The sequence below is a fragment of the Muntiacus reevesi genome, chromosome 10 (genome assembly GCF_963930625.1).
Source record: "Muntiacus reevesi chromosome 10, mMunRee1.1, whole genome shotgun sequence".
Taxonomy (NCBI): Eukaryota; Metazoa; Chordata; class Mammalia; order Artiodactyla; family Cervidae; genus Muntiacus; species Muntiacus reevesi.
In genome coordinates, this window is record NC_089258.1 from 18341697 (window position 1) to 18356987 (window position 15291).

Below are 15291 nucleotides of genomic sequence, written 5' to 3' on the forward strand. Positions count from 1 at the left end.
AGAACAAATACTGACAGCTAGAGCGATCTGGTGGGCTTCCCTAAGGGGCTGGGAGTCACCCTGTTGCAGCTCAAAGGGGTCAGCTGGGAGGCTCTGGGCTGTGCCCACAAGCCATCTTGGGAGAAGTGTAGGGGTTTTTGACTTTTCCCTTGGATACTCAGATAGTCCTTGTAGAACTAGTCTTTCTTTTCTTGATAGGAGTATAGTTGTTTTACAATGTCCTGTTAGCTTCTACTGCAGTGCAAAGTGAATCAGCTACACACATATTTCAGCTATATACATGTGTGTATATATCCCCTCGTTTTTGAATTTCCTTCCCATTTAAGTCACCGCAGAGCACTGAGGAGAGTTTCCTGTAGCACTCAGTTTTAACTGCTTGCCGCAAGCACATCATCATTCTGTCTCATTACTCCCTTTCTCTCTCCTCAGAAGGTCCGGTCGTTTGTTCAGCCTCTGTGGTGAGGATTGGGGCACAGAGAGCTCCACGTGATGGGCAGGCTGTGGCTCCACATGCACCCCCGTCCCGAGGTGTGCTAAAGGAATAACGTGATGTCAAGCAGGGAGGTCCTCAGGGGTTCTGGGAGGTGACCTGTAGCCCAGGGCAGAGCTGGGTCATCGTGAGATGCCTGTAAGAACAACGCAATGGGGATGTTCTGGAAGCAGCTGGATGTTTGCATCTGGAGCTCAGGAGAGAAGCCTGGGCTGCGGGTGGAGAACAATTTTGTTACCTGATGCTTTAGAAAGAGAAATAAGGTTCTCTGAATCCCTCTGCAGTTTACGTGTTATCTCCAGCCTCTGTTCTTTCTCTCCCAAAGAAAGGAGAGAAATATACAGAGACAAAGCGGTTAGTGAAAAGCTTCATATCACATTTTAGGGGAGGCATGATATTCTGACAGTTTAACTTGATGGCTATATTTTCTATCTCAGCTGTATTTCCTGACAGGTTATAAAATACTTTTTTCCTTAGTATTCCACATTAGCTAACTGGCCATTTTAGTACCGACTTGCAAGAGTATAAACATTTAGGGAATTTTTTGCAATGACAAGAAGAGATAGTATGTTTGAAGCCAGTGAGCTAGTTATGTTTAGGAAAATCACCATGGGATTTAAATGATGCATTGATGTAATGCAATTGGTGGTTTATGAAAATTCTTTTAGACTAACCTCGGCTGTATAAGCACAACCACATTCCTTGCTAGTGAATAGCAGGCAAGGCCCAGTGGAATCATTTTTTAAGTATTTCATTATTAACCTTTCACTTTCTACATCTCAAGGGAAGAGGGGGCTGTCAGGGGAGGGGAGAGGACTTCACGGTAAAATTTTCTGTTGGAGCTGTTTGAGGCTACAAGGAGTAAAAGGGAAAATCCAGAAATAGTTTAGGAAATTAGTCATCTGTCTTCAGACTGTGTTATAGCACAGTTATAGCATTGTGTTCTGCATAACTACTTTATGGACTTTTTTAAAAAGTGGAAATCTGGAAAGATTAATAATCACTTGTGTAAGGCCCAAAAGGTCCAATTTCATGTCCAGAAACAAGATGGAAAAAAGTTCCCATTTGCTAAAACTGTCAAAATAATTCCCATGATACAAAATTATGTTCTGGGAACTGGGAAAACATCTTGACTTTCTCTACATTTCCTAGTTTTTGGTTGCTAAATGCCAATAATTAGGTTATACTAGATGTTGCTTATTTAACCTATAATTTATTAAAAGCATTTCTATTGCATACATACACATATGCTATGATGTTACGCATTAAGATATGCCTATTCAATTTCTTTAAAGTGTACTAAAGGCGAATTAAAATGGGAAAAAAGCGCTATCCAAGCTTCTCTGTTCCTATTACTCTGCCAACTTACTATCATGATCATTCTAAGACAGTTCTTTTTCTCTTTGATGTTCTATTAAAATGTACCTCTTAAAGTAATAGGGGAATCTGAGAGAATGGAATGGAAAACGATACAGAAAAGGAAAGAAATGGGGAAAAAAAGAGAGAAGGAAAGTGAAACAGTGTATGGAGTCATAGTGAATCAGCATGATCAGCCCTGGAGAAACCTCATGCTTAGTATGAGGCCACATCAGACTTTCCTACAAACCTCTCAGTCTTCTGATGCATACAACTTGTACTGATGAAAAGTTCTTTTCATCTGAAGAAAGCGGTTCAGAGAGCATCACACAGCTAGCTTGAAGGAGCTTCTGAGAATGTAAAGGGCAGACTCTCCTAACAATATGCCATGTGGAACTGCAGAGGACAGGCAGTGCCTGCAGACTGCTGGACCACATCTGAGCCAGTTAGGTGCTTCAAGTTGCAAGTAGCAGAATACTTAGCAGTGTTTAAGTCAGCAGAAGACACTCACACTTGCATTTGCTCACCAGGGCATCTGGTTAAAAGGTAGGTGCTGATCAGTAGGTCTCCATGGACTCCAGATCCTGAATTTCTAACAAGCTTCAGGTAATGGTGATATTACTGGCCTGTGGGCCACACTTTACTTTGAGTAAAAACTCTTTAAAAACCAGGATCATAACTGTCTTGGACATCAAGAAGTCAATAGTGGACATTTCCAGGTTGGTGCAACAACTTGAGATTCCAACAAGAACCAGACTTCCTGAAGTTCCCTCCCTATCATCCTTAGTGAGGGCTTCTCTGTTCATCATGGCAAGTGTCACATGCTCACACAAATGATTCTGCTGTTGTCACATACAAACTTTTTCCTTCTCTGGCTCCCAGCAGACTTCCTATTAGCCAGGATTGCTTAACATCCCCACGCTAGCTTCAAAGGAAGCTGGAAGAGCTCCTCGGCCTTTCCAGCCTGTGTGGAAGGCAGCCTTTGTCATCTAAGCAGTGGGCATGGGAGGAATCAAAGGTGGGTTGGCACCCCCACCTCAGGCAACTGCAGCAAGAGAGATGATGCCACCATCATGCAGAGACATGCAGTAAGGAAAATCAAAGTCAAGTGAGGCATACTTTGAGATTTTTGAGTAAAGATCTGCTTTTACCTAGACAGTATAACTGTGTTATATTTAATGTTAATAAGCAAGTATTTATATTATAAAATATATTTAATTATATTTAATGTTGCTAAGTAATAAAAAGAGGAACTAAAGAGTCTCTTGATGAGGGTGAAAGAAGAGAGTGAAAAAAGCTGACTTAAAACTCAACATTCAAAAAACTTAGATCATGGCATCTGGTCCCATCACTTCATGGCAAATAAAAGAGGAAAAATAGAAGCATTGACAGATTTTATTTTCTTGGGCTCCAAAATCGCTGTGGACGGTGACTGCAGCCACAAAATTTAGAGACATTTGCTCCTTGGAAGAAAAGCTGTAACCAACCTAAAAAACAGAGACATCACTTTGCCTGCAAAGGTCCGTCTAGTCAAAGCTATGGTTTTTCCATTAGTCATGTACAGATGTGAGAGTTGGACCATAAAGATGACTAAGTGCCAAAGAATTGATGCTTTTGAATTGTGGCACTGAAGACACTGGAGAGTCCCTTGGACTGCAAGAAGATCCAACCAATCAATCCTAAAGGAAATCAATCCTGAATATTCACTGGAAGGACTGATGCTGAAGCTAAATACTTTGGCCACCTGATGCAAAGAGACAACTTATCAGGAAAGACCCTGATGCTGGGAAAGATGGAAGGCAAATGAAGAAGGGGTGGCAGAGGATGAAATGGTTAGATAGTTTCACTGTCTCAATGCACATGAGTTCAATTGAGCAAACTCTGAGGGACAGTGAAGGACAGAGAAGTCGGGAATGCTGCAGTCCTTGGGGTTGCAAAGAGTTCGCCATGACTTGGTGACTGAACAGCAACAACAACAAAGCAATTGGAAATACATGGCCAAGACGTTCTTTCTGCTGATCATGTTATTTAATCTCTTGAGACCCACCACCATCATCCATTCCAGGGAATGGTGGTACCCTCCTTTCTAGATTAGATTAGATTAAGTAGATTCTGGGCTTCCCCAGTGACTCACAGTAGAATCCTCCTGTCAATGCAGGAGACATGGGTTCAATCCTTAGTCAGGAAGATCCCCTGGAGAAGGAAATGAAAACCCACTCCAGTCTTCTTGCCTGGGAAATCCCGTGGACAGAGGACCCTGGCAGGCTACAGTTCATGACGTAGCAAAAGAATCAGACACAATTTAGCGACTAAACAACAAGTAGGTTCTATGTGAAATTGTTTAGGATTTTATATAAAAGAGTGAAACTCAGCTAATGACCACAGTAGGTACTCAGTGTAAATAAAATTATGTAATAATATAAACAACATGTAGTTTTATTTGTGCGTGTTTGTTCAGTATAAAAAGCTGGATTATATATTGCCCTTCTACTTTGTTTATCTGTGTAGGTTTTAAAAAGTCATGGTGATATTTACCTGGGATTATACATGAGATATCTACTGACAGACTATGAGAGCAAAGATGCCACTACTGAAGTACTGGATTTGCAGATGCAAACTGAAATAGTGACAGCAAATATTCAAGCTACCCACAACAATAACAAATGTTTACTGGTTGCCAATAACGGAAATGGCATTGCCTAAAAATCTTTATATCCATTAGTTAACTGAACCAGCTTCTCAGCTGACACTTTTATATGTGTTCAACCTAACTTATAATTTGGTTTAAGCTAGTCTGTCTAGTCAAGACTATGGTTTTTCCAGTAGTCATGTATGAATATGAGAGCTGGACTATAAAGAAAGCTGAGCAGCGAAAAATTGATGCTTTTGAAATGTGGTGTTGGAGAAGACTCTTGAGAGTCCCTTGGACTGTAAGGAGATCCAACAAGTCCATCCTAGAGGAGATCAGTCCTGGGTGTTCATTGGAAGGACTGATGCTGAAGCTGAACCTGATGCGAAGAGCTGACTCATTTGAAAAGACCTTGATGCTGGGAAAGATTGAGAGTAGGAGGAGAAGGGGATGACAGAGGATGAGATGGTTGGATGGCATCACTGACTCAATGGACATGGGTTTGGGTGGACTCTGGGAGTTGGTGATGGACAGGGAGGCCTGGTGTGCTGTGGTTTATGGAGTTGCAAAGAGTCGGACGCGACTGAGCGACTGAACTGAACTGAACTGAGTGTTTTGAGTTCATTTAATTAAATCACCAAGTTATCATTAATCTGAAATTTACTGAAAGTGTTTGTTAATTATGATATGAAAATATGTCTTACAAACTCAATACTTTAATAAACAGTTGACAGCACCACCCCATAACTTAATATCTGTCTAGTTTGAAGTTTCTTGTTTTGCATACAGTACAAGAATGAAACATTTAAGCCATTGAGTATATTTTAATTAGCATTCAATTGAATTTGTTTCTTTTAAATAAAAATTTTTATTTTATTTATTCTTAGGGTAGATTTGTATTATCAGAAACAAACAAAAAGCAGAGTGACTATGAAATATTATTTCCTAAAGGAAAACATATTGATATAATGATACTGCTGAGTTGAAATCATGTTATCTTTTAAAGTACTACTTTGTAAGGCCTTATATTATTCAAATGATGCTGAAACTGCTGAAAATAGTTGTAGAGTTTCAATTTTGAGAATGGACTTAAAAATATGAAATTTATCTTATCTTGTGGCAAGTCTCTTGAACTGCAGTAACAAAACAAAATGATTTAACTTGGTTTGTAAATGCTGTATAAAATAAAATTTTATTTGCCCTAACTTTTGAAAGTTTCCAAAAAAATCAGATTGCTGAGCATGTACTTTTTTCAAACTTTGTTGATATATAATTGAAAAAGAAAATTGTATTTTTTAAACATGTATGTGATAATAGATGACCATTGGGAAATATTTACCACAATAAAGTTTATTAACACATCTCCAACCTTACACAGTTGTCTTGTTTGTGCAAATGTGAGAACACTTAAGATGTATTCTCTTAGCAAATTTCAAGAATACAGTATTGTATGAGTAATATTAACTAGCGATTCATGGGGTCGCAAAGAGTCAGACATGACTGAGCGACTGAACTGAACTGAACTGAACTGAACATTAACTATAGGTACCATGCTGTACTGTTACATCCCCAGAACTTATTCATCTTATAACTGAAAGCATGTTCTCTTTGAACAACCTCTTCCTATTTCCCAAATCGTATTCCTAGAAACCACTATACTGCTCAGTTTCTCTGAGTTTAATCTTTTTTTTTTTAGGTTCCACACACAGATGATACTATATGCTATTTATTTGCCTTTCTCTGTATGGTTTACTTCACTATTTCATAACACCTTCCAGTTTCATCTGTATTGTTGCAAAAGTCAGGATATCCTTCTTCTTTCTCATGGCTGAATTACATTCCACTGTGTATATGTGCTACATTTTCTTTATCCATTCGTCCATCAGTAGACACTGGTTGTTTCCTTATAGTGAATAATGCTGCAAAGAACACGGGAATGCAGATATCTCCTTGAAATACTATTTTCATTTCTTTAGGATGTATAAGGAAGTGGGACTGTTGAATCATATGGTGAAAGTGAAATTCGCTCATTCGTGTCCAAGGGTTTGCGACCCCTTGGACTATAAAGTCCTTGGAATTCTCCAAGCCAGAATACTAGAGTGGGTAGCTTTTCACTTCTCCAGGGGATCTTACCAATCCAGGAATCAAACCAAGGTCTCCAGCATTGCAGGCGGATTCTTTACCAACTGAGCTATCAGGGAAGCCGAATCATATGGTAGCTCTATTTTTAAATTTTGAAGTATCTCCGTACTGTTTTCCATTGCCTCCAGAAATGAACCATCCTTCTCTTTTCTCTCAACATCCTCACCAGCACTTGTAACCTCTTGTTTTTTGATAAGAGCCATCCTAACAAATGTGAAGCAATACCTCATTGTGATTTTGACCTATATTTGCCTAATAATTGAAGATCTTTTCATGAACCTGCTAGCCATTTGTATGTCTTCTCTGGAAATATGTCTATTACGAAGCTTTGCCCAGTTTTAACTGGGCAATTTTGAGTTTTTTTGCTCTGGAGTTGTTTGAGTTCCTTATACAGTTTAGAAATTAACCCCTTATCTTTTACACTAAGTCCCCATATAAAAACCATTAGGTTGAGAACTTTCAAGAGGCAAGTGTGGAACTTACTAATGAAGACCTGATGAAATTGGAGGCCCAGAGAAAGGATGAAGAGAAACAAGAGGAAGAAGAAGTAACAGGAAAACCCAAGAGACTCAAGGAGCAGGAAATAGCGAGGGGGTTTTATTTACTTGAAGAGGCATTATCAGTTTTTGAGACATAGGACCCGAATGTAGAACAGTACATGAAGATTGCAGCAGTCATTCAGAACCCAGTTCAGTGCTATCATGTCATCACGACAAGAAAAAAATAAATATAGGCATACTCCCTAGACATCACTGAATCATTTTCTTGGCATCACCGACTCAGTGGACATGAGTTTGAGTAAACTCCGGGAGTTGGTAATGGACAGGGAGGCCTGGCATTCTATGGTTCATGGGGTGGCAAAGAGTCGGACACGACTGAGCGACTGAAATGAACTGAAATAGGCTTGAATCTAGCAAGGACACAGAATCTGCACCAGCAACATCAACTGTGAATGAAACTGCAGCTTGCCCTCCATCTCCTATTGCTAAAGATCCTTCAGCTCTACCGTCCCCCACCTCTCCCTCCCCCGGTCAGTAACTCTTGTTGCCTGTTCACTGGATGCTAGCCCCTGTATGCCAGCCACTGTACTGTACTACTGTACTTTTTAGGGTATTGTACTGTAAGATTAAAAATGTTTTCTTTTTTGGGTGTGTTTTTTAATGTACTATTTGTATGAAAAGTATTGTAAACCTTTTACAGCACAACACTGTGTAGCTGGTTGTGTTAGTTCAGTACCCAGGCTAACTTTGTTGGATTTACAAACAAATTGGGCTTACAAATGCAGTCTCAGAATGGATCTCATTTGTATGAAGGGAACTTACTATATATAGTTTGCAAATATTTTCTCCCATTCTGTACATTCTGTTTCATCTTATTTAAAAAATTTCCCTTTTGATTTCTTCTTTGAGCCATTGATTGTTCAGGAGCGTGTTGTTTAATTTTCACATATCTGTGAGTTTTTCAGCTTTCCTTCTATTAGTGATTGCTGCTGCTGCTGCTGCTGCTAAGTCACTTCGGTCATGTCCAACTCTGTGCAACCCCATAGACGGCAGCCCACCAAGCTCCCCCTTCCCTGGGATTCTCCAGGCAAGAACACTGGAGTGGGCTGCCATTTCCTTCTCCAGTGTATGAAAGTGAAAAGTGAAAGTGAAGTTGCTCAGTTGTGTCCGACTCTTAGTGACCCCATGGACTGCAGCCCACCAGGCCCCTCCATCCATGGAATTTTCCAGGCAAGAGTACTGGAGTGGGGTGCCATTGCCTTCTCCATTAGTGATTGCTAGAGTCATACAACTGTGGTCAGAAAAAATTTCTTGGAAAGATCTCAACCTTCTTAAATTTTTAAAATTTATTTTGTGACCTGACATATGATTTATGCTGGAGAATGTTCCATCTGTGCGTTAGAAGAATGAATATTGTGCTGCTATTGGATGGAATGTTTTGCATATGTCTGTGAGGTTCGTTTAGTTAAAATGTAGCCAGATCCATTATTTCCTTACTGATTTTCTGTCTGGATGATCTATCCAGTGTTGAAATTGAGGTACTGAATTCCCCTACCATTACTTTATTGCTATCTATTTCTCCCTTCAGATCTCTTAATATTTACTTTATATAATTGAATGTTCCTATGTTGTGTGCATAAATATTTGCTAACATTAAATCTTTTGATGAATTGACACATTGTAATCATACAATGACCTTTTAATCTCTTGTTGCAATCTGTTTTGTCTAATATAAGTAGACTTAGCATGCATGCTAAGGTACTTTAGTCATGTGAAGTAACACGACTCTGTGTGACCCTATGAACTGTAGCCTTCCAGGCTCCTTGTCCAAGGGATTCTCCAGGCAAGAATACTGGAGTGGGTTTCGGTGCCCTCCTCCAGGGGATCTTCCTGACCCAGGGAACTTGCACCTCTTATGTCTCCTTCATTGGCAGGTGGATTCTTGACCCCTAGTGCTATCTGGGAGCATAATAATATAAGTGTCACTTCCCCTGCTTTCTTTTGGTTGCTATTTACATGGAATATCTTTTTCCATCCCTTTCCTTTGTGTATGTGTATATGTATATGTGTGTGTGTGTCCCTAAAGCTGAATGAATCTCTCCAAGCAGCATATTGTTGGGCCTTGTATTTTTTAATACATTCAGCCACTCTATGTCTTTTCATTGGAGAATTTAATCCTTTTACATTTAAAGTAATTTTTATAGATAAGAACTTTCCATTGACAACACGTTAACTGCTTTCTGGCTGTTTCATAGTTCCTTTCTTCCTCTCTTGCTTTTGTTCTGTGTGATTTGATTACCTTCTAAATCGGTGTGCTTTGATCTTTTTTCTTTACCTTTTGTGTATTTTCTATAGGTTTTTGCTTTGTGGTTACCATGAGGCTTATGTAAAATAGAGTCATAACAGTCTATTTAAGCCCATAGAAACTTAACTTTAATTGCATACAAATACTCTGTACTTTATTCCTCCCCCCTTTACAACTTACATCCTTTCATATTGTATATCTATTACCAAATAATTATAGTTATAGTTATTTTAATATCTTTGTATTTTAACCTTTACACTAAAGTTATAAGTAATTGACACACTACCATCACAATATCAGAATATTCTGAATTTGACAATATATTTACCTTTGTCAGTTTTATACTTTCAAAAGTTTTTATATTATTCATTAGCATGCTTTTATTTCAGCTTGAAGAACTCAATTTAGCATTTCTGCTAAGCCATATCTGGTGGTGTGAACTCCCTAAGATTTTGTTTTTCTGGGAAAGTCTATCTCTCCTTTATTTCTAAAGGACAACTTTGCTGTATTAAGTATTCTTGGTTGGCAGTTTTTTACTTCAGCACTTAGAATGTATTCTCCCACTTTATCCAGCAAGATTTCTCATGAGAAATCTACTGACATTCTTATGGGGATTCCTTTGTATGTAATGCTTCCTTTCTTTTGCTGTTTTCAAATTTTTATCTTTTTTTTATCTTTGAAAGTTTTATTGTAATGTATTTTGACGAAGTTCTCTTCAAGTTGAATCTGCATGATCTATGAACTTGATGTACCTGAATGTCTGTATCTCTCCCCAGATTTGGGAAGGTTTCAGTCATTATTTCTTTAAATAAGCTTTCTGCTTCTTTCTGTCCCTCTTCTCCTCCTGGCCCTCCCATAATGCAAATATTGTTTGTTTTAGTAGTATCCTCTAAATCATGTAGGTGCTATTAACTTTTTTCATTCTTTTTTTTTTTCTCTTATGAACAATTTCAAATAATGTATTTTTAGTTCAAAGATTCTTTCTTCTGCTTGAACAAATCTTCTCTTGATACTCTATTGCATTAAAAAATTTTTTTCATTATATTACTCAGGTTCAAAATTTCTGTTTGGTTCTTGCTTATGATTTCTATCTCTAGATTGAACTTCTCATTTTATTCATGTATTATTTCCCTGATTTCACTGGACCATCTCTCTATTCTCTTGTAGCTCACTGAGCCTTGTAAAATTATTTTGAATTTTTTGTCAGATCACTTGTGGATCTCTATTTCTTTAGGGTCAATTATTTGGTAGTGTCACGTTTCCTTGGTTTTGGTGTTTCTTGAGGCCTTTCTTTGCTATCTCTGCATGTGAAGCAGCAAATCACCTCTTCCAGTCTTTGCTAACTGACTTTATAAGAAAGATACCTTCATCTATCAGTCTGGCTAGGGATTCTGAGGATTTCTCAGATCTTTTCTGTGGCTACACCCACTCTACCATTCATGCTCCCTCATGGGGAATTCTTAATTATATGCTTCTCTTAACCTCAGAAAGCCAGGATGGGTGCTAAGAGCCTCTCAAATGTTTTCCCTGGGGTGGTGCCCTGAAATGCTGTGATTTGTGAGACTTCTCCCCATCCTGAAGAGTCAACAGACATTTCCACTCTTGCCTACTAGCTACCTACAAAGGCTAGCTGTCACCCTTCACAGCAGTATGTGCAAGGAACCAGCCAAGAGTCAGTGAGATGAATCACAAAGTGGATATGAGTGTCCCTTTGATGAATTCTGAGCCCTGGATGCTGTGCTCCCAACCTTTCCTAAACTCTCAACCATAAAGAATACCTCAGTATTCTGAATGAAACAATAAAAAAGTGGGTCCTCTAGGCAGCATCCCATACAGCTGGGGAAACCAGACACTATTCACTCTCACTTTCCCCAATAGGAGAAACTGTAAAGTGTCTCTCCTGGGACTGAGCCATTCAACCTTGTGGAAGAAGTGATGCAAGCAAAGTAAAACTGGTCCTGTTATGTTTTTCAATGTGTATATTCTTGGACTTCCCCCCCACCTCAAATTGTATGTTGGAACTTCTCCATCAGGCTCTCAGGTGTCCACTTAGGCATTCTCATCTGTGGGCAACTGCCAAAACTGATATTCTATGGCAGCAGAGTGGTGGGGGGCTGGGGGGGGATGGTAGAGAATTCTTATATTGCCAACTTGCTGACGTCACTCCTATTATTTTTATAGTAAGTAAACTAAAATGGAAGTTGGGATAAAAATATCCTCAAATAAAATCACACATGACAAAGATTTGCTAAGAATAAAACAATTTAAGATTGTGATGAAAGGACTGAAAGTAAAAAGGGAGTGGCAGAATATTGACTGCTTTAAAGGAGAAATTTATTTCAAAATGTGATTATAAAAGTATCAAGCTGGCACTCTTATATATTGCTAATAAGTGTATAAAATGTTACAACTCTTCTAGAAAAATGTTTTCCCTTGAACTACTGTGATAAAATAAGAAATATATATATATCTTCATCAACAGTTCCTAGCACAAATCTTATAAAATCCTTGTAATTTCCTAATTGGTTTTTGCTTCATGCCCTGGAGATAGCTCTGGAGAAATGGAGGTGCAAGGAGCATCTTTCATTATTCATAACAAGCCTCTTTTGACCACACCCAAATATATACTAATGAAGTGGACTTTGGAAAGCACTTAAAGATGGGGGAGTTAGTTGCCAGAGAAATTAACCTTTTGATTAATTCAGTCGTGTCTGACTCTGTGTGACCCCATGGACAGCAGCCCACCAGGCTCCTCTGTCCAAGGGATTATCCAGGTAAGAATACTGGAGTGGGTTGCCATTTCCTTCTCCGGAGAGTGGCAGGAGGCTGAATTAATCATCAGTGCTCAATGATTTAATAAATTGTGCCTGTGTAATGAAGCCTTCATAGTAAATCCTAAATGAAAGGATTCGGTGGTGTTGTTCAGTTGCTAAGTCGTGTCCGACTTTTTGCAATGCAATGGATTGCAGCACACCAGGCTTCCCTGTCCTTCACCATCTCCCAGAGCTTGCTCAAACTCATGTCCATTGAGTTGGTGATGCCATCCAACCATCTTGTCCTCTGTCGAACCCTTCTCCTCCTGCCTTCTATCTTTCCCAGCCTCAAGGTCTTTTCCAGTGAGTCAGCCCTTCACATCAGGCAGCCAAAGTACTGGAGCTTCTGCTTCAGAATCAGTCCTTCCAATGAATATTCAAGATTGATTTCCTTTAGAGTTGACGGATTTGATCTCCTTGCAGTCCAAGGGACTCCCAAGAGTCTTCTCCAACACCACAGTTCAAAAGCATCAATTCTTTGGCACTCAGTCTTCTTTATGGTATAAGCTTCACATCCATACATGACTACTGGAAAAGCCAGAGCTTTGACTAGACTTTTGTTGGCAAAGTAATGTCTCTGCTTTTTAATATGCTGTCTAAGTTGGTCATAGCTTTCCTTCCAAGGAGCAAGTGTCTTCTAATTTCATGGTTGCAATCACCATCCACAGTGATTTTGGAGCCCAAGAAAATAAAGTCTGTCACTGTTTCCATTGTTTATCCATCTATTTGCTCTGAAGTGATGGGACCAGATGCCATGATATTAGTTTTTTGAATGTTGAGTTTTAAGCCAGCTTTTTCACTCTCCTCTTTCACTTTCTTCAAGAGACTCTTTAGTTCTTCTTCCCTTTCTGCCGTAAGGGTGGTATCATCTGCATATCTGAGATTATTGATATTTTTCCCAGCAATCTTGATTCTAGCTTGTGATTCATCCAGCATGGCATTTTACATGATGTACTCTGCATATAAATGAAGTAAGCAGGGTGACAATATACAGACTTAATGCACTTCTTTTCCCATTTGGAACCAGTCTGTTGTTCCGTGTCCAGTTCTAACTGTTGCTTCCTGACCTTCATACAGGTTTCTCAGGAGGCAAATATGGTGGTGTGGTATTCCCATCTCTTTAAGAAATGTCCACAGTGTGTTATGAATGATCCACTAAGTCAAATGCTTTAGCATATTCAACGAAGCAGAAGTAGATGTTTTTCTGGAATCTCTTGTTTTTTCTATGATCCAAAGGACTCGGAGAGTTTCCAGATTAGTGATCACATGGAGGTGCTGGGGTGGCGGGTGACATGCCTGGAGAGGGGACCATAGGTCTGTATCCCTCATCGTGTACCTTACCCTATGCATCTCCTTCTGAGTTGTGTCTTTTAATAAACTGCTAATCTAGCAAGCAAACTGTTTTCCTGAGTCCTGTAAAATATTCTAGCAAATTATTGAATTGAGAAGGGAGTTGTGGAAACCTTGAATTTATAGTCAGTCTGTCGAAAGCACAAGGGGCCCCTTGGGTTTGTTATTTGCATCTGAAGCTATGAAGCCTCGTGAGACGGAGCCTTAACTTGTGGAAACTGACACAGTCTCCATGTAGATCATGTCAGATTTGAGTTGAATTGTAGGACACCCAGTTGGTGTCTTCCTAGAATTGGGGAACTGTGGTGCCCCAAGGATGAAAAAACAAGGTGAATAAGAGGGGTCTTGGAATGCAGGAACAGAAAAAAAAAAAAAAAAAGAAAGAAAGACTCTTATCTCCCTTCCCCCACATATTATAGCCATTGAGAAATTTTTGGACTCTCGTGAATAGTATAGCCTGTCTCCCCTGCTACCCCATTTAAGGAAAAGGTATTTGCTTACACTTCTCCAGCCCAATACCTGACCCAATCAGCAAATGACTCACAAGGCCCTAGCATCCTTCTTGTCCCCTGGCTATAAGAACAATCCAAGGACCCATGTTCAAGCTTGACTCTCCCTGTCAGAAATCTGGCCTGCTACAGCGGCAACATCCCTTCTTTCCCCCACTCTAATAAACTTCATTCTCTTTCATTCTTCCTTGTACCTGGAAATTCTTTTCCAACCCACACTTGGATTATGACAAGAATTACTTGGTGTGGGAAGAAGGCACATATCTGATGTCCAAAATGTTATGAGAACAGAATACAGGATACAGTAGCGTCCTCGTTTCAGATCCCATACCATAACTACAAAGTAGTTCATGCACAAAGTTATTCATTGTGCCGTGATTGATGGTAGCTAATGATGAAAGAAACTTCGATGTCTAACCATAGGATACAAATACAAGGTAAGCTAGGAGCACCTTACTATACCAGAAAGCAAGTACTTAAACTGAAGGGGACATATGAAAAGGACACAAGTGTTCACTTAAAGGGATTTACACTGACCATACTTGTACAATTTGGGCATTTTTTTTAAAAAGGTAATTCACTGATCATAATGTCCTTAGTAATATCTTTAAAATGGGAAGAAGCTGTTCTACTTAGAATAATATTATTGTAATAAAGGTGGAAGGAATTCAAAAATTCAATTTTGCTACTATCAAGTTAATGACTAATTAGGCAAGACTTAACAGGTGAAGAGATGTGAGGAACCCAACCTCAAAGTATCACTACAGAGGTTATTAATTAATTACAAAAAATAAAAGGATGCACCTTCAAGAAGTGATCAAAGTCAGCATCATCTGTCACTGGACAACCAATGATGTAAAAGGAAACACACTACATCACCAAGTGTTTTCTTGTGAAAGAAGTTAAACTTAAAACTAATCAAGGGAAACAATTTACAAATCCAGATAGTGGGATATTCTATAAGACAGTGGCCTAGACTCTTCAAAAATGCCAAAGTCATGGAAAGCAAATAAAAGTAGAGGGATTGTCTTAAACTGAAGTTGACTGAAGAGTCATAATAACCAAATGGAATGCATGATCCTTGACGGCACTCTGAATTTTTTAAAAAACCTAATGAAGATCATTAATGTTAAAGCACAATAATGTTGAAGTACAGCTGATAACTGTAGCTTATTTTCAAATGGTTTAACAGAAGTG